This window comes from Cyrtonyx montezumae, unplaced genomic scaffold (assembly GCF_038088225.1).
Source record: "Cyrtonyx montezumae isolate F1298 unplaced genomic scaffold, pur_monq_1.0 scaffold_2, whole genome shotgun sequence".
NCBI classification, from domain to species: Eukaryota; Metazoa; Chordata; class Aves; order Galliformes; family Odontophoridae; genus Cyrtonyx; species Cyrtonyx montezumae.
Window position 1 is genome coordinate 30,889,507 of NW_027071936.1, and position 21,120 is coordinate 30,910,626.

Sequence of the window (21,120 nt, forward strand, 5' to 3'; positions counted from 1 at the left end):
ACTGTAATAAATGTAATGTATCACTGCTGTTTGCTTTGATAAAAAAAAGAAAATCGGTATGGTAAGCATGCTGATGTACACAGCTTCCCAGTTGGTTCTGTTGGAAGAGGTATGCAGAGAAATCTCTGAGTGGAGAGAGGTGGCAGACAGGACCTATTTTCACATGTGGACTAGGCAGCAAGGAGCTGTCAGTCTGGTCCTTCACCACTTCACCATTGGTGCAGGATTTCCATCAACAACTCTCCAGCAGGCAATGTGAACAACATTGTTTGATTTTTTATAAGAAAAATCAGTGTTTATATGCTGCTGACACCAACTTAAAGACCCACAGTCAGACAATGATTTCTGCACATTCTACTTTCCCTTTGAATTTCTTTGGTGAGGTTGTTTCTCCTACAAATTTATTTTCTAATTAATAGATACAGTAAAAAAAACCCCAACAACTCAGCAATGAGAAGGTGACTGTGTGTTTGAAAGCCTCAGTTTTGAGCCTCAGCTGAGGATTTTACAGTTAGTAAGAATAAAAAATGGGACTTGTTTAGGCCATTTACATACTGAAAATTTTACTCATTAGTAAATCTTCATACATTGAAAAGTTAGCAAGAAATCTAACTTCATGGCTTTCAGCTATATGTAGGATATTCTGTAATTTGTTGTTAATAAGCTGGAGATGTTTTTACAGCAACATGCACAGAACGACCATCTATTCTGTTCAGACAACAAAGATAGCTATGAGCACAGTAGGTTCTTACTTCTATCTTTGGTCTGCCTTGAAAAGGCAGGAGGTGCAGTGCACAAAACAGATTATAGAAAGAGACCTACTGGAGTGGAAATCTGTTAGTTCAGTTTATTGGTAATCAGAAAGAATAGGAAACTAAGAGAGAAGCAACGTGATGAATGCAGCTTGCTAAAGTGAGACTTTGATGAAAGATATTTAACCTATTGTCTACTCTTCAAATTCCTCATCAGTATTCTGCCTTACATGGTGGGAACATCTATTAATTACAATGGAATTATTACAAGATAAAAATTGTAACCATGGTTATGGATGATGCACAACAACTTGCAATGCTGCTCATGCAGCAAAATCACACAAAGAGCTGCCACTTACAGATGTCATCAGTGCATTCATAGCCTGATTCTTGAACTCTGTGATTAAACACCACTGAATATCTTCCCCCACTATTCTCTCTCCTGCCTATTTTTATTTCCTGTGAAGATTTGGACCTCTGTTCTTTGCATCTCCTGCCATGGCTCGCAATCCTGCTTCTTGGTTCTTTCAACCTGCCACGTCCAATAATCACGCACAGAAAACGCTTCTGCAAGCCAGTTGGCTTAAATTTCTGTCTTAAGGGAAGAGTGCATCTGTTTTTTGGATTAAATCATGCTTATAAAGTCGTGCTTATTCAGTTGACAGAAAAAAAATGCATAATTTAAAGCTTTCATTTGCTCTTGTGCTAAAAGATTTCAGAGCCTTAATTCACCCTTGTTTTATTCTTCTAGAGCAATACAAAATTAGAGTTCATTATGGTGATCCAGTCTCTCCTTTTGTCTTGATTTGGAGGCACAGTAAGCTCTTTGCCAGAAACGTCGACTTTCCTGAACAAGCATTTCAAGGCTCTTAAGCTATCTGTTGTTTTCTCAGTAGGCTAATGAGGGTGGATTAGCGTCCATCAGACATACCCTAGGAATGAGCCAAAAGCTGAAGAGAAAGATAAATTGCAATACGAAAGAACTTTCACCTTTGCAAGGACTACTGACCTGAGTGATGCAAGGTGAGACTCTGTACCATTGCAGAGGAGATTCTCTTCTATGGTAGGACCATGTTCTTAACGTGAATCATCAGGTGACAACTAGAGCTGTTGACTTTTTGTTTGTCTCAATCTAATAATGATTGTTCTTCCGTGAAAGGAGATTTCAAAGTGAAATGTGACTTTGAATACAAAGTGTTTAATTAGAAAAAATTCAAAATATGAATGTTTTATTGAGGGAATAAGAAAACAATATTTATTTCCGTGGTCAAAATTATTAATATACAATTTTTTGTTGTTGTTGTTTTGTTTTTGTTTTTCTCTGTTTGTTTGTGTGTGTAATGTTTTGCCTGACCAGAATCTGTAACTTCTGTCAGGCCAAGTTTAACTATAAATTTTTACATGGATCTATCAGTCTAAATGAGACTGAAAGGAAGACTTTGTTAGGAGATCTGCACAGCAACTCTTCAAAAATGTGCCTGTAAGGAAGTTATTTTTTAAAAAGGTAGATTAGCCGTTGAGGGATTTATTTGTCACCTTGACAGTCTTCATGGTCAGTACAGGAAAAAAAAAAAAAAAGGAGCTTTAACGCACTACTAATCTGTGCTAAAATTTGACTTTGAAATAGGTCAAATGTGTAATCTGGAACTGTTTATTCCCTCTGTTGGCCGAAGAGGCAGTTCAGATGACTGGCTCACATATAGCCATGCATACTGCTACATTTGAAATGAGGTGAGAAGAACCCTGCTTTTAAATCCTTTTGAGGGTTTGGGTTTCAGAAACTAGCAAAGAAGTTGAAAGAAATATAAAGCTTTAGGTAGGCTTCATGCTCAGGAGTAGCCAGTGCTGGCTTGTGGCAAGGGCATGAGAAATTGCAGGTCCCTGTGTTCTTCAAGTTGAAACTGTAAGGATCTGTGCTGTTTTGGGGAGGTCATATCTCTGTGCATTAGCACTGGCAATGGGTCCAGTAGATTTATCGCAAATGAGAGCTAAAGGTCCTCTGTGGATAACTGGAAAATGTATTGAGGTTCTTGTGTTACATTTTGAATAGTATTAGTGAGTACATTCACTAATTTCTAAGAATGTCAGAATGATTATCTTATGTTCAAAAAACACAGGTATTGAACCACTCAAGAGGATAAAAAAAGGTTTTGATGGAGCAACAGGAAAATGTCCTCGTAACTCTGATAGGTGCATTTCTGTACAGGAAACAACAGAGTATTGGCAGCATCTTGGTTCATGTATGCTTTTGACAGTACACAGAGTTGAATGAAATGTATTTTGTCAGATAGATGTTCACTAAGATTTATGAAATATTTGGTAGAATGCATAAAGGAAAGTCTTCCAGACTGCTGTGGGTTCTTATACACAGCATGTGTCATTGCAAATTCATTGAACTTCTCTGATAGTTTGGCTCTCACCCCAGTCCCGAGGTCTGTACCTGTCATGGGAAAAGATTCATTAGTCCTTGGTGCTTGGTAGCTGTGGGATCCCTTTGTATGGCCTCAGGGCATCCTGCCTTGAAGTGTAAGTGCTGCAGTAGTTAAAAGCAGTAAGCCAGGCCTCTACTAGTGCGCATGTTTTTATGAAAACATGTCTGAGTGTCTGTTACAGTTTTGGGGCTTATTTTAGAGTCTCAGGGAACCTCTTAATTTGGAAATTCCCTCAGTGGCTATATCTATTCTTCTTCCTGGCGATTTTAGACAGTGATAGTTAAAAAAATTATATTGAATATGTTGATGTATATTCATTGCTTATAAGGTGCAGAGAGCCAATCATCATGTTAATTATATGTCCAGAACAATGAATAATCCAGCACTTGTATTGTGTGGGGTATAAGCTGGGTTTTGTCAGTTGCAGCTTTATATTTTAAATGAATGCTCCCAAACAAAACTGTCTCCACTCCAATTATGTGAAGACAGAATCTGGTTCAGTGGTTTTCTTAAGTTTCTTCTTACACAAACAATTCTGTAAATAGCTGAACTCTAAGCTAAAATGTAAAGGATATGTTTTGTATTGCTGATTCGTTTGTAGTATTCATCCATGCGCTCCAAGAGCCTAGTAATGGTGAGAGTAATAAGGGAAACAATCTTCATAGCAAAAAAGAGGTTATGATTACAAGTCATTAATATATAATTGTCTAATTTTGCAACTTTGGTGAGTGTTTATGTTCTCAAAATTAATTAGTGTGCAGTGTAACTACTTTTAAAAATGTAATTCCTCTCAGAACTATGTGGTTAGAGATATATGCCTCTGTGAATATGCGCTTCAATATTATTGAATATAAAAGTTTATTGTTCATTACACGGAAAATTGCAGTTGAGGCACTTCACAGCTTCAAGAGTGATTATTATTATCCCTGATTAAATTACAGAAAGACTTTTCATGGGTCAGTAAATTTGAAATAATTTTGATTTGCAGTGCATTCAGAGAAATATTTATGGAAATGATAAATGTTGTCAATACTTTAAGAGGAGAAATCAGCAGACAGTTTAGAGAAGAGAAATAGAAAAGATAACTTAATATACATTTCTGGAAAATAGTCATTACTGCAGTCGTAAAAATTTCCCTCTCTCCAAAATTCTTTGCCCTGATGTGATTAGACCTCACTTCTAGAAATGGGAGATGTATGGACATCTTCTCAGTTTAAATTAAATTATAATTTCAGCAGTAAAAGGAAACACACTTTGGGGTTGGAATTGCAGATTGTCATGTTATTGTCTTTGCCCAATTTTGAGGTAATGATATCTCATAAGGCCTCAGATCAGTGTGTTGTTTTTTTTTTTTTTGTTGTATTTTTTTTTGTTCATGGCTTGTGTTCTACTGATGCTCTTTATATTTCTGTATATTTCCAGCTCCTCTATTGTCAACCACTAATATTGTGAGAATTTGTTTTCTTGCTTTTCAGTTAAGTAAAAACATAATAAGGTGACAAGCTAGGCTTTATTGGTATCTGCCTGTAACAGAATAATGCTAAATGCATGGATCAGTGCCTGTAGCATTTTGAATAGATGATTTATACTTTGACACAGTTTTGTATGTGCCTGTTTTTAAGTTCTGGAGTAGAAATTGCATGTCTAAACTCAAACTTTACTGCAAAGTTCTTGAAATAATTCAGTTGTCTACAGCCCATTCAATCAGAATTAACTTCCTTAGAAAGAGCTGAATTTACATGCAAGCTTCTTGGTTAGACAAGTATTTTGCATCAGTCCAAATAAATTAGAGCTGTAGTCTAGAACAACTTCTACCCAAGGTGAGCTAGTTGGCCAGATTTGCTTTACTGACTTAACTTTTCCTATACCAGAAATAGGACCTGGCTTATGTTTCTGGCATGGGAAAGAAAACTTGGCAGTTTATTCACTATCGCTGCTCCTTTGAGGCCAAAATACATGTTGCTGGCCCTCTCCATGCATTTTCTTCAATCCCTAAATGACCTGTAGATTTTTTCTCTGATTTTTGTTAAATACATCAACTTCCCTGAAAAAATGAACATATCAATAACTTAACTTCGGTACATTATATTTTCTTGTTAATTTTCTCACTAGGAGAAAACAAAGAACAAAGTGGTCAAGGAAACATATTTTGTTATGCTTTGGAATATTTATATATGGTTTTGTTTTGCCATTCACGATTGTTGTATCCAGTCTCAGTTAAATATTTCATGAACCAGAAATATGTAAAAGAAATAGGTGAATGCCCAAAATCTATTTTATTTACCACCTAACAGAAAGATGGTGTTCAAAAAAGGAATACCCTTAAAGGAGGTCTCATTAAGTGGCTCTGTTAGTCCTTATCTTTAGGGAACTACATTACATTCCTACTATGACTTGCCTTCTATAGAAACCTATTCTATACAAAAGGCCAGGTACTTAAATCAGTAGATGAGATTCATTTCCCTTTTTCCTTCTTGTACACAGGTGCCTAAAAGATGTTTTAAGACTCTTGTTCCAAAGAATAAAAATCATAACAGTCTAGAACATTTTTGCTAATACTCTAATCATTTGCAGAAGTTAATGACAAAACCCCATTCTTTTATTTTTATTTTTATTTTTTCTGTACAGACTGTGGTAAAAATATGAGATGCTTTAATAACGTAATCATCCAGACACTCTCTGGAAGATTTTCATGTAGCTGTGTTGCATTTCTTCATTGTCCCGTGGAATGTGGCTCTCGCAGAAACCTATCGATTAATTCTGCCTCATTAGGGCATCTCAACAGTTTCTTCTTCCTTTAAAAACAAATCAGTACTGAATATGTGGACTGGCATCCTTGTGTTCAGTGATGCACAATTCCTTCCTGCCATGACCTTCCTCTTATTTGTGCTTCTTGGATAACCATTGACTCTGGAACATCCAAAATGGTCAAAACTTTCCAGAACAGCAGCACAGGGAAACTTAATTACAACAATTTTCCTATTTATGCTGGCACATTGGCAACCATGTCATGGTCTGGATAACAGAAGTTTGAATAGAGACGAGCCTCATAAATAGCATTTTATGTTTCTTTTTCCAAAAACCTTTCAAACTTGATTTTATGATACGCATGTAAGTTAAACATCATGAATTTCTACTGCTCGAATATGGAGAATTTCCAGAACATGTGAACATGTTCTAGAAAATTCTTTCAAAATTTCCTAGAAAGAAGTCAGCATCTTGGAGGAGCCAAAATCTAAGACTGAATCTAAGTTTCAGGGCCACTGAAACTTCCAGGAAGAAGAGATTTTATAACCCAAGTAGTCTGACAAGAATAAGCCTTCTGCTTCAGTTTTATTTTTAAAGGAAAATCTGTGCCATCTCAGATTCTGAATTAATACTTAACATAGATACTTAAATTAATGTTTTAAAATCTGCCTCAATGAAAACTCTTAAGACATATATTTAAAACATAGCAATGATTATTTTTCAGAGAATCAAAAAACAAACAAAAAAAAACTTTTCTGCTGATGAGAGATGTGATACACTCTGAAGCATTTAAAAGGATCTGATAGTTGCTGTGGAGAAAATGAGTGATTTAACAGCCTGCTTATTTTGGGTACGCTGGAATTCTCTGCATGCCACAAAGAAAGCTTAATAGCTCAGCTGATAGATTAGGGATAATATAAGTGTAAATTACGTGAAAAACCCCTTCCTGAAAATCCATTGCATAAAATTGTGCTTTTTGTTTTATTTCTTATAAACGGATGTTGCTAATATGTTTGAATATTTTCAGTCACACTTAGATACTAAGTACAGAGTAATGTTGGTATGTTACGTCTTCCAGAGGTGAACAGTGAGTGGATGTTACCAAACCTTTTACTGACTCTTAATGCTGATACATTTTACCTCTTAGGTATCTTGGAAAAGAAGCTCTCCATACTGAGAGAAGTTTTCTGACCAGATCTTCAATTTTTTCTTTTCCTCACAGAGATTTGAGTTATAGTCTTCTTTCATGACCTTCAGTGTCCCTAGCTGTCTATCTGAAGTACAGGAGAAAAGAAGAAAGGTAAGATGGGTTGTGGTGTATGGACAGCAACTCTTTCTAAATCTCATTCTGTAACTGTCAAAAAATAATTAATGTCATTCTGTAGATTTCTCAAAGCTTTGCTAAAATGAACTTTTCATTGGAAAGATATGGAAGAAAAGGCTGAACCCCGTTGGAGACTACAATAGTGCTGAGATAGATTAATGGTTCTGGAAAATCCCTTCAGAATATCTCCTTTCTAATTACATCCTGTTGTCTGAAAAAAATCATTTTGACAGATATGGCCAAGCCTCAAAAATGCTTCCAAATAGTTACCAAACTTTTTTTTACTGTTTTTTTTATTATTATTATTGTTTCACTGTTTTGTAGCCAAGCATATATATCAGGACAGTGTATAGGTACTGTGTGAACATTATAATCTTTTGTATGTAAAAAAAAGCCAAGTATCACCACTGAGAATCTTGACTCATTACAAAATGCAGCAGTCTATTTATGAACCTACTCTAATAAAAAAATTATTTATTTCTCTCATGAAATCACTCATTGACTCTATCCTAGCTATTGGACTGATAGTTTTCAGTGAACCCCTTCATCCATTTATTATTCATAAAAACAAAACAGGGTTAGAATCGCTAGTGGAACCATTATGAAATCTGGACTAAACCAAATGTTGGAAAGTTCAGAGTAATTGTTACCTGTGGATAACACGGCATGAACCTCTAAAATTTTTTAATTTTACAGGTTGTTCATTATTTGTTTTTTTAAAGTTCACGCTGATACCTTTTTATTCTGATGTCTTAGCCTAGCTACATCACTTACACACAGAAAATTGAACGTGCAGATATTTGTTTTGATACTATTTGCTCATGTGTTCTTTTTATTTACATTTCTTCCTGCAAAGTCTGAATGGTGACATAGTGGTTTATTCTTGCCATTGAACTATCCTGAATTCTTCCTGCAGCAAGCAAGGGATGAAGGAGAGGCAATATACCTGTGTGAGATACTGTTGCCTTTAAAAATCAGCAAGAAGAACCTTTACAGGTGGGGTAAACTGGGATACTGTTATTGCTAAAGGCACTGTTTTGGAGAACTCTGCTTTGACTCAGAAGAAAGCTTATAAAATGATTTCCATTAGATTAATGTCCAATCCTTGTTTCCTTCTCTGATGACAGAAAAGTTTCTGTTTTTTCAGAATGGAAATATTTTCATTTGTTTGGTCTAATGCAATATGACAAAAGATTTCTCTGTGAAAGATGATTTTTCTTTCTTCAATGTGCAGAGGGAAGTCTTTTATAATTGAATGTCACCTTGGAGGCTGGAAGATATTTTTGCCTTCAGAGGTAGAAGTGCATTATCTTGTTCCTTTAATACAGAGAGCTAGTACAGAGAAAATCCCCAATCATATAAATGACTTTGTTGAGTTCATTTTAGCTCAAGAGTGCTTGGATGAATGAATAAAGACTTTGATTACATACTTTATTACATTATAGGTTGGATCTGTTAGCAGAATTTATTTCAATTTTGATTTAAAAAAAAATTCTGGAATATAATACTGGTTTCATGTATAACATGTATCACTAACACTTAAAACAGAAGTTTTGCTAGCATTTTGACTTGCTCTGTAGTGGCTGTGTGGGAAAACTGTTTTGCTACATTAGTTCTAGTGGAAGGGATAAGGTGATGGTGTAGACACATTACACATGTTTGTTCTATGTCACAAAATGTTAAAATACCCAAACACTCCTACTTTTGTTCCGCTACTGCTAGTATCTGTGGAGCTCTGTTGTGGATGAAATTTATTTTTCTAGTAATTTGTACATTCTTTTGCAGATTTAACCACTACAAAACCACTTTGTACAAAAATCTCTGGTTTTGTAGCTGTCTGTTTATATATATATATGTGTATATATATATATATCTCCTTCCATTGTTGAATAGCACCTTTGACATTGATAATTTGTACTCAGGAATTGAGTCTGAATTGAGAAATGACAGATGTAAATGTAAATTTGAATGTTTGTATTTGCACATACCAGTTTGATTTACTTAGCCTTCCACTTCATAAAGGCAAGTGCTCGGAATCTTTCTATGCCCAGCATCTTTTTCAGTCTGAGATTACTGCATTAAATAAGTGGATAGTTGACGCATTTTACTATCTCAGTAGAACTAAGTTAGACTTTATACATGAAGTCAGTTGTAGTTTTTATTTGTCTTGTGAACCAAGTCAGTGTATAAACATTTCCCTTTCTTAGTATTTTTCTACCATATTACCTGTAGGAGAGAAACAAGTCTAAACAACAAAAAATTCACCCCACCCTACACCCCCAAATGATTAATCACTGCTGTACTGCAGAGACTGCAATCTATTGTCATATTCTGCATGTTAAAGCTGTTACTGCAGCTGATGGCATACAGTCTTTATAATACAATCCAAAAGAATTTTAAACCATTCATCCATTTACATATGTTTTAAATTACCCTGTGAAATTTAACAGAGGATTGGCAATGTCTCATTTGAAATTATAAAGGGCTCTTCTACAGCAGTTGCACACAGTGCTGTTGTGTTTCATGGCTTATATACAACTGAAAGTTCATTTACTTATTAAGGGGCACACAAAAGAACAAAATATGGGGAAAAAAGGTGAAATTAGAGACTGCATGTGCAATGGAATCACTTTAGGCATTTGGTCACAACATTGTAATCACTCCACAGTTGAAGCAAGAGCATTTTTTCTAAAATGAGAGGAAAGCAAGCCATCTCTTGTAATTGTGCATATCATCTATCTATTCCTGCATATGTTGGTGCTAATACAAGTTTTCACATTTGCTCTCCTTGCTTACTTCTCTATTTCTGTAAGTCACACTATATAAAGATGTCTTGTTATCATCTGCATAACAAAATAGTTTAGTCCACCTTAAATTTTGTTATGTATTTATCTATCATGTACATGCCTGTGCAGTAGATATATTTGTATTCATGTTCTAATGTGTCTTCTAAAGTACATTGTAGTATTTCTAAATGAATAAATATATATAACTTTATTTTTATTTTTATTTTTAAGATACTTTCAAAAATCTGCAGTTTAGGTCCACCTTTTTTCCACCGTACTCTATTAATATAGTAATTTAGATTTTTCTTTTTAGATTTACACAGTGTGAGGAAATAGAACTTTCCTCATTAACTTTTTGGTCTTCAGAAGCAGAAATGATCTCCATTGACTGTACATGTTGTTACCAAAAGAATGGGAAACGACCCTCCCTTCTTCTGGACAGAGGAAGAAGTTACCTTACCCGCATCTTTTGCCATCTACAAGCATATGTGACCCTGTGCTGAAGAAGATCCTACTTCTGGGTGTTAAAATTTTGGTTCAGGTCTCAAACCTTAGGAGACCTAGTGTTTGAATCAGCAGTAGCAAACAAATTGTAAGTAGAAGTTACATTTCTGTTCAATATAACACAATTATTTAAAAAAATGTAAAATGTGAGTTGGAACTATTCCTTGGATAAAATTTCAAAAATAAATCTTTATAGTTACAGAGTAGAAGACCAACAGGGGTGAACAAGAACAGACTTAGAACATGGAAACTTCCAGCAGCTTAGAATTACTCATTTTAAATATCAACCATTTGGATGAACATTAGAACCTTTAGAATTTCAATGCTGATTTTCATAAATGTACAAAAACTGAAAAGCCTTTCTTCAACAAGCTCCAATCTCTTCTGTTGCTGTTTACTTTTTCTTTTTTTTCTACATGCTGTCAGCAAATCTTCAGCTCATAGGAAGTGTAAATTTCCCATATTTTCTCATACAGGATTGCAAGACCTTCTGAGAAATTATAGGTGTCAATGATCTTAAATTTCTTATGTTTTAGGGTACTGCTTTTGTAACCTATCTTCAATAGCATTTTCTAGAAATGCTGCACTTCAAAACTGTTGGGGGTGGGGGGCACTAGAGGTGCATGGTAGTGGGTCTACAATAACTGGAGAAGACTTAGAATAGGAGGAAGAGAGAAGAAAAGGAGGTTTGGGACAAGAAAGGATGCTTTTTATATGAATACAAAGTAACTTAGTTTTGTTGGGTTCAGAAAGAGGTCAAAATGTAGGTAGAAACCTATGTTCTTATAAGAACTGTTTTGCTTAGCTCTGGAGATGCTTACTGAAGGACTTCGACTGCAGAATGTTTCTAGCCAGATTCCATTTATTATCGGCACATTTTGAAGTTTCAAATAATACTGTGCAGGTTATATTTCTCACTTTCTGTTAATGAATTCTGTACAGTTATGTGCTTTTTCATTCTCAGTTTTCCAAAACTTCCAACACGTGTCTTGCCAGCAGTAAAGATGATTAAAGGTTTCTGAAGGAGTAGACTGCTGCTGGAAATCTGAAAGGGATCCCAATGAGATGCCAGAAGTCTTTGGAAAATATGTATGGTCCCCTTCTTACTGGAAATGCTTTAAGACCCTTCTTGAAGAAATATTTGGCAATACAGCTGTTTCATTGCAGTACTGTGTGATTTTTCTGAAATACGCAGGATAGATAAGTGAAATTCCTACAGGTAGGTGGGGAAGTTTGTGAGGAAGGATGAGCTTGGACAATCATCTTGGCAGTGCTGGATAGCATCTAAAGATATGCTAAAACGTGCATCTAAGCCACTGCCTGAACACATTTCCACAGATTCTCTTTCTATTGTGCCAGCTGGTCCCCACTTATTTTTAGAATAGCATTCTTGAGCATTTCCATCTGACTAAAAGCTTCTAGTATTTTTCGTCCTAACACAGACTTCACCATTATAAGTTGTTTCCTTTTTGCCTTCAAACTAAATTAATGCAGTGTACTCTGCTTGGTATATGAAGCACTGTTTGATTCATATTCATCATCAAAGTGTTTGCTGAGCTGCAACTGAAACATTCAAACACTGCACCGATCTATGAATAAGCAAAAGGGTTAGTGTCTTTTTGAACAATAAATTTTTGATGACAAAATATCTCTGCTTCAGTTTGCTGAAAGGAATTGGAGTTTTGAAAGGGTTGTGTGGTATAGTGGCTGGCTTAGCAAGGAACTAGATTTAACTGCAGAAGGTATTTTCCTGTCCCAGATTTCTCTCTCCAGTATTGGACACAATATAGATAAAACACCTATTAATTGTTCAGATATTTTCTCCTTACCTTCTTGATTAAGGGAATAGAAATGGTTTTGCCAATATCCATAAGTTCATAACATTTATGACCTCTTTTTTTCACACTTTCTGCAGAAAGTTTTAGAATCAGTTTTTTAAAAAACTCTTCCCAGTTTGTTCTCCTGTCATTGGCAGAGGAGTGCAGCCATGAGCCTGTGATCTTCATCCAGGCACTGGGGATGTGGAATTAGTAAAGCTGCAAAGCCACGTGGTGATTTACTGATTTTTGATTTTTTTTTTTTTTCTGAACACTTCTTCCCTTGCGGGCCAGTTTAAATAATTGCCTTACAACACTGAAGCTCAGGAGAAGACAAGGAGAATGCAGGAACATTTTTCTTGGCTAAAATCCATTTTCAAATGATGCTACCTGAACACTGTATAGGAAAAGAAATCTGTTCCTTATTCCTCTAGGACTGATCGGAGACTTGTAACTATGAAGTGATACCTGAGGACTTTGTTCATCATAAAGTACCATTTCCTTTTAAGTTTTTGTTATACTCTAGAATACCTTTTAGGAATGAGCATATTAAAAATTTCTCACCCTTACTCTTATTATAGTCTAAGCAAATATTTAACTGACATGTCTTGGAAAGATAAAAAAGGATGGTTCTTCCATTACTAATATTTTACTGGCCATCAGCTAATACTCTTACAGGATATATTTTGACCACATTCTCTATTCAAGTGGCTTACAGAACTATGCTATTACCTAATGTTAGAAGATGATGAAGAGGAGCTTAAAAATACCCTGTGCAAGCCAAGCAAACAACTGAATGATCTTTTAAAAATTTTCTTTTCCAGATAAGTCTCAGTCAAAGACAGCTTTACCTTACCCCTCAGGAATGTTCTGTTTGAAGCTGACCCAGCTAATCCATGAGTCATTATGAAACAATTTGCAGTATATCCCAATCCACGTTACACTTATTCTGTACCACGAGATGGGACAGACATGGCAAGATATTTGTTTCTGTTCAATGACTCTTACGCAGTCCTAATGACAAAGTTCAGTAGACTTTTTAATGGTCAAGACAATGCAAATTAGCTTAAATTAAACCTTCAGCTGAATCATTCATGAAGTAAATAATCTCTGTAGGCTTGCCTGAAAAAAAAATATATACTTGCAAATGGTATTAATCATGCAAGAAGCTTTAGATGAAACATCCCGAACTCTTCAGTTTTCACTATATTAATATTTAAACTGAGGCAATTGCTGTGGAACTCACTGCTGTTGAGATCTGCTGCACAAGAACTATAGCCTTTTGATTACATGTTGAGTCTAGCCTGTTCAGATATTTTCAAGGCTTCGATACTTTTTTCCAAGATGCAGATATATCCATTAGAGCACTGAAGGTTGCTTCTGTTGAATTGAATTTGAAAATCTCTCACTGACACAAATTCATGCTATTTGATTGAAAACTCCTCTTGTTTTGTTTTGGTTTTGATTTTTTTTTTCCCTGGATTGAACTGGAAATGAAAAGATTTGGCCCTTCTTATTTTCTACCAAAATCTTTTACAGGTAGTTTAATAGTGATGCTGTGATAGAGCCAAGCTTGTCTTTAACACTTCTTTCTCTGGTTTTGTGGAGTTAGGCCAGGCTTCCAATTGCAGAACTCTGCTGAACAGGAGCAATTAGCAGCAGCTGAAGATCTGGCCTGTAGTCAAGAATATATCCTAGGATTTTTGTGTAGATATTAGCTCTAAAAGAAGGAGATGCACATTCTAATGGTGCTTACTCTTTGCACTTCTGAGCTTAGAATACCTATCAATGACTTTAACTTGGTGTATACTATACCATGTCTGGCCACAGATTCAAAACACAGTCGCTGACTAATGAGACTTATAGCCATAGGCATGATAATAGTGATAATATGATAATAGATAACAATATATATATATATGTCATATATATATATTTATATATATGGTGCATGTATGTATATATATATATGTATGTATGTATGTATGTATATAGTGCAATGGTCTTAGCATTTTTTTTAGTGGGGCAGAAATTCTGGGGAAGGACAAAAAATGCAAATATTCAGAATTGAAGCCAGAGATTCCTGGAAGAGTGAAAAAAGATGAATATTTGATTTAGAGGGATAATAAGAAGAAATGTTACTGTGCTAAAGGAAGCATATATTCTCCTGTATGTGGAAATTCTGGCTCCAGAAGTCCTGTTAGTGGGTTACCAAGTCTAGTGATGGTTCTTGTATTGAAATACCTCAGAAAAATGTCAGTATACCTTTGAATGTTCATCTGCAAATGGAAAGCAGCATTACTTATAATGCTGAGATATCAAGATAAATAGCTGTAGAAAGGTAAGATTTACAATAATTGTAAGAATGGCAAACTTGTCATAATTTTGAAAAAGGAAATTCATAATAATTGTTCACTGTGATGAAATTACTTGGGAAGATAACCCAAGATGAAAGTAGATGAACAATATAGGAATTTATGCTTTGTTTGTCAGTGAGTAACAGGAAACAGCATCTTACAGTGAAGACCAAAGAAAACTTAAAAATTAAAACTGCTCCTACCCATAAGATTTGTTTTCTACAGTTTTTTTTTGTTTGTTTTTTGTTTTTTGTTTTTTGCTCCTCATTGCCTTACTGTTGGTACACAAGTTCATACAGAGGGAAAAACAAGCTTTAAGTGTTGGTGGCTAACCTTCTGCCCTTACTATGTTTAAATTATGTCACTTCTATTTACAATCATCTTACTCTTTGTAATTTCTTTAATTCTACATTCAGACAGAGTCAATCTGTCTGACAGTGTAAAACATGCGCAGATGAAAGGCAAGAGTCTCTATATATGCATGTGAAGAGACACCTGTACAAATGTGTATCTTCCTCATCAGTGTACTTCAAAAACATAAAGAACGACGCTGCTGAGGAAGCAGTTGTGCAGAACATGTATGTACTGTAAGCATAATATTTGCTGTGCCTGAAACATAATTTGCATATGTGAGTAGTTGCAGCAGCGAATATGAGGAATACATACCATTAAAATTAATTTATGAATTGCAGTTTGGGAAGACATTTTCTGACTAGTCTCCCAGTCTGGTTATTGAAAGTCCTTGTCATAGTCTCACTGAAATAATTATAAATTTAATTTACTTTGTCAGGGCAAAGCTACATCTGTTCTTTAGTTCAACTGCACTTTCAGCTGAAGCCCAAACTTACTACTGAAGTAAGCAACAAACTCCTTCACTGCCTTTAGCAATTACATGCTTTGGATTAGCGTATGTTATGTTAAGTGCTTTGAAAATCTAAGCATCTGTGCTATTTTGAGCTCTTGAGGTGGCACACAGAAGTGTCACACAATATCAGTCTGATTACATTTCTCATATAGACAGTGGTCTCTATATATTGCTTATATGATTATTACGTATCACCAGTGCATCTTAATACTCTGCTACTCTAGAGACTTTTTTTGTCATAATAATGGAATAGATATTTTCTATGCTACTCATTATTTTTCCTCAGTTAAGAAATCCCCTTGGTGTCAAATTTGGAAAATTTAGTGTAAGAATTCTGGTTTGTTTTCTCATTTACATTTCTTCATTTTCCAGTTCTTGCAAGTAAAAGTGCCAAATGAATCAGTAAACACAACAGTCTAAAACTGTTAACATACAGTATAACTATTACTTCGTATTCCCTTTTGTCTTGGGAAAAGTCATCTTCTCCTGCACTGTAAAATGAGAACAGCAATGTTTTTGTATTTCCCTAACCATTCTGTTTGCAGGATAACATCGTCCCAGACATTCCTAGTGATGAGCACTTTCACACATCAATGCTTCTATTGCAGTCACTGATATTACTGATTTGATGAGCTGAGTTTCAAAAATCTATCCCCAAGTCATTTCCAGTTCCTGTTGAACTGTGGTGAACACATATGGGAGAATATAAGAGAACTGAGACCGTGAAGCTCTTCCTAATATCAGTGGAAACAAAGACCTAAACCTAACACTTTAGCTCTTGGAATACTTTAGCTTTTGACAGGCTGACAACTTTCTAACATTATCATGTTACAGCTATTAGTCAAAATCTGCTGAACTTCTACTCAATCGTTATGTGGGCAAACTTTTTTAGAGCTTTAACAGAGGAATGTTCTTTGTTATGGTCTGGACCATTACAGAGATGGAAAACAAAGATGTATTGGGAATTTAGTTAATGAAAGGTAAAGTTGAGGATGGCATGGTTTACAGTGGACATCTAATAGGAGCAAATCAGTATTTGATTTACAAAGGGTGTTTTAAGAAAAAAAATACAGTAAAAAATTAATATGTTAGTTTGAAAATCTAAAGATTGTGTGATTGCTGTGCACTAGTTTTGAGCAGTCCCTGAAATGAAAGGACCAGATAACACTGAACAGATATTTTTCTATAACTGTCAGACAAGAGACAGTCACACAAGCATATCTTCTTATACTTGTTTATAGGTGGATTGTTTGCTGTAATATTCACTCATGAGATCAACTGAAACATCAGGTTGCAATCCACATCTCAATTTTATATTGTAAGTATCTGAAGAACTTTTAAGGTAATGCTGAGTCTGTATCATGCCACTATTTATTAACTTTTTCTAAACCACCTCTTACTGTCATTTCTATTTATGATAATTTTGGAGATTTCCTCCAATTTGGGAGCCTTAGCATGTGCAACTTGTACAAGCCCAATCTTCAGCCTGATCTTCATGTATAGCGCAGCTGAAAATGATAGCACGTCACCAATTGTTCTGTGCTCCTCCTCTTGTAGCGTGTGAGCTATCATTTTGACAGCCTAGAGTACTGTGCGTGGTAGATGTGAAGAAATGCCTTTAAAGGACTTAAAGTTTATTTATTGCCTGTCCTGAGATGTTTTATTATTGCAACCGTAGCCATCACTTGGGCATGGTAGCACTGGCATCTTTCCCTCAAAATTCCCATTCCTGCAGCATAATCCTAAGTGGTGCAAAGTAGTCTGAAAGGATGTGGTTGTGTAAGTATTCTAGATAAGTAAATGCACAGGATACTTCTGTTTCTTTAAACTGTTAAACTTTTATAAACTGTTGCTTAGTTTGTTAACAATTTTATATTCAGAGAACACCATCACATCAGATCTATCTGTCCTATACATTAATATTTCATTGCTGAAATAATACTAAGTATTATTCTGTAGAAGTTACACTTTCTTTGGTGAAGTTCATTATTTATTAATATCATTTTTTTTTTATTTATTCAGTGCAGGAGATGAAATCAATAGTATCAGATTTTGAACTGTTATCTTCTACCAGCTGCTGGTCTTGTTTCTGAGAACGGTGTGTGCTTTTGTGGCAGTATTGTTGAGTACACATTGAGGTGTATGATGATTGAGAAGTGTTTTGTATTAGAAAACTGTGATGTTCTTCAGTTGATAATTTTTGAGTTAATAAGCTAAGAGGTTTGGGAAAGGAATCTTCAGGAAGATAAAGAAATTTGTATGATTTAATGCAGCTTAGCTTCTGCAGCATTCAGAGTTTTGCATATGCTATATAAATATGGGCCATGCCCGTGTTATACATCTGTAAGCAGTCACACAGCAAGGAACATTCAGATCACTTCTTTGGTTCTAGCTGCTTTAAATCCTCTTTCAGATGCATGCTATCTTTAATAAAGCTGTAGAAGTAGTGAGCTTACAGTAGCCTTACAGACATTTCACTAAAAAGCAAAACTGTGGGACATCTCTTTTATATGTGTCTTCCATGCTTTTTTCAGGTAAACTGTACAGACAAATTCCACCATTAATGGTGTGTAACCTCATTAATTACTTAGACCAGAAGCATCTTAAATTGTGCTTGCATTCTTCAGGATAATTTAAAGCACTCGTGCAAGATGTGTGTATTTGAACGTGTCCCTAAAGCATACAGTAAGTGCATTAACAGATTTTGGACCCAAGAACTTGAAATAAAAGGGGGATAGGGTGTATGGAGAGAAAACAGGAGAAAGCAACAACACTGAAACTGTTGTGAGGTGTTAATGAAAAGTAGGCAGCCAACATATGGTAGCTCTTTTTAGGAGACTCAGGAAACTGGTTGCTTGGTGGTTTATTTTGTTTTTTTTTGTTTGTTTGTTGGTTTGTTTTGTTTTGTTTCTCCCCACTGTCACAAGGGATCTTGTTTCCTACTAGTACGAGTCATTTAAAGGAAAGACAGCTCTATTGTATAGATACAATCTACAGTGGCAAAAGGTATGCGTTGATTCTTTTTTTCTACATCTGGAAGACAAGCTTTCAATAGAATTAATCACATTCCTTGATTTTCCTTTTTATATGAGGAATTGGAAAATTATGTAAATTCATAAATAATGTCTCTAGAACTAACAGTGAATTGGATAAACTTTCAGCTTTTATCAGTTTCTTTCTAACATTTATATCTGAATTTGTTACTCATAAGTTCCAAACCATTTCTTTTTTTAAAAAAGCTTACATGTGTTTTCCTTTGTTTATATTTTAACTATGTAAGCTGAGACTGAACAGGCAGCAGAGGGGTAACAGAATCATTCTTCCACTGGTTAAGAGCCTGATCTCATCTTTGAATTGCATTGATTAGGAAAATTTATGGAATGAATCCAAATTTTTGGACTAATGAAAAGTGCAAATGGATTCTGGAGGAACCTAGGGGCTTTCTGTCAGTGTAAAATAGATGAAGGGGATCTTTAAGAAATGCTTGAATGTGCTTTGATTTTGTCCCCTAAAATCAAAGCTAGGAAAAGGATTGCATGGGTTGCATTTTCTCAGTTCTATTTAAAAAAATTGATTAAGCCCCAAAAGTCTTTTCAGGCTGACATACTGCAACAAAAATTCTTTCTTGAAAAATGCATTATTTTTTCCTCAGAATGGATGTGAAAAGTATTGCAAAATGTCATAAAAAAGGGCTGAGATTTCCAAATTAAAACTCCTAGACCCCAGAACATTTAAGTGCTTCCATTTCTGTAGGCAGAAACCCATACATAAAAATGCACGAGTACATGCTTAACTTTTAGCAGGTATTAAGACCCATTCACTACATTAAGACGTAAGCATATACTTGCATCTTTGGGAATTGGGGCCTGTACCATGTTAACTTCCAAGCTGAAAGTTTCATAATGTGTTGAAGGTGGCCCAACAGTCACTGACCAGCAATACTAAGTACTTCCAAAGCAGCAAGCCAGATGAAGGCCTGGTTTAATGGGATTCTGAATTACAATAAGTAAATTATAAAAAGCCCTGTTGACAGAAGCCTCTGGGCCGGGTCCAGGCCTGAAGCCAGATTGAAATTTCTCATATAGCAGGTAATCAGTAAGATGAGAAACCAGCTGCAAGGGGAGGCCCTCTATTATGAAACAAGAAGGTACTCTGAGAGGCAAGTTTTATCCTGGCTATCTTTCTTTGGTAACACAGAAACAATTAGTGCCCTTCATTATCTGGATTTCAAAGGACTCCAGTTAATTACGGAGAAGCTGATTATGTTATTGGAGCATATAACCCCATTGATCATGTGTGAAGAATGGATCATTAAGTTTACCCACTACCATTTAAGTATTACAGTGTAAGCAAAGCCCTTAAGTGATTTCCAATGTTGGATAATTGGGTAAAGTGGAACAAGGATTGCTAGACTATCATTATTGCCTTTGTAGTGAACAAACTAAGCAATATGATGACATTTTAAAACCATATGGGACTTTTATTTTTTTTTTCTGATAAGCTCCAAGATTACCCATTTTACATAAAACCAATGAAGCTGGTGTTTCTTTGTCCTCTGTGATACAATTTTAAAATAAATTATTCCTGGGGTTCGGCAAATAGTGCAGCACACCCAGACACCAGTTTGTCTGGTACACATAGGTGATCATATCTGTTAGTCTGCCACTTACCCTTTCTTGCTATGAAGTTATTTCCAGAATCACAACAGAAGTATCTGAATACTCTTGAAGGGTTTAGAACAGCTTGAATGTGACTTACGTCAATTTTGTAAAGTACATGGGGGTTTGTGGTGTGCATCTAGACTGATGTAGTGTGAATATTCCCAACAATACTAAGAAACAAATAAACATTAGACCAGTTTCCTATTTAATTTTCTGGAACTAATGCCTTGTGACAAATGGCAAACAATTCCTCTGTGAACTGGAGAGTGGAGCTCATTGTGTCTCTTAATAGAGGGTATCCTGAGTTTTTGCCCCTAATCTACCATCTGTAACACTCTGTCACAATGGTGGGACTGAGGTCAGTTACTGTCTTCCCCAAAGTTTATAGATTTTTACTTGTAGCTTGCTCACATGGGAATTCTGGAACTTAGAGAAGAAAACAGTGAGACAGCACATCAAACTCATTAGGCTAACGTGTACCGAAAAGAAGCGTTGCATTCATTGACTGCATTAGGTCCATGGGTTCAGTTTGCAGCCCTAACTAATTTATTCTGTGGATACTTTCAGTTGCTTTGTTAATAAAATTGGATGGTTGCTATTTATCTATTTGTAGCATAGAGGAGTAAACGGATTTCATTGAAATTATTTCAATAGATGTGTGACAAATTGAGTTTTTGAACAACTGATTTGCCATTTGAAGTCTGTTTCCTGTGAAACTGTTTTATCTTTGGCAGCCTAAACTATAGATGCAGCTACCACTTAAAACACAAATGTTTTCATCTGTAAGTGTTTATATCACAAGAACTACTGAATCATTGCAGACTATCATTTGACCTCTTGTCAGTGCAGTGTGAAATCCCTGTGGGTATAAAAG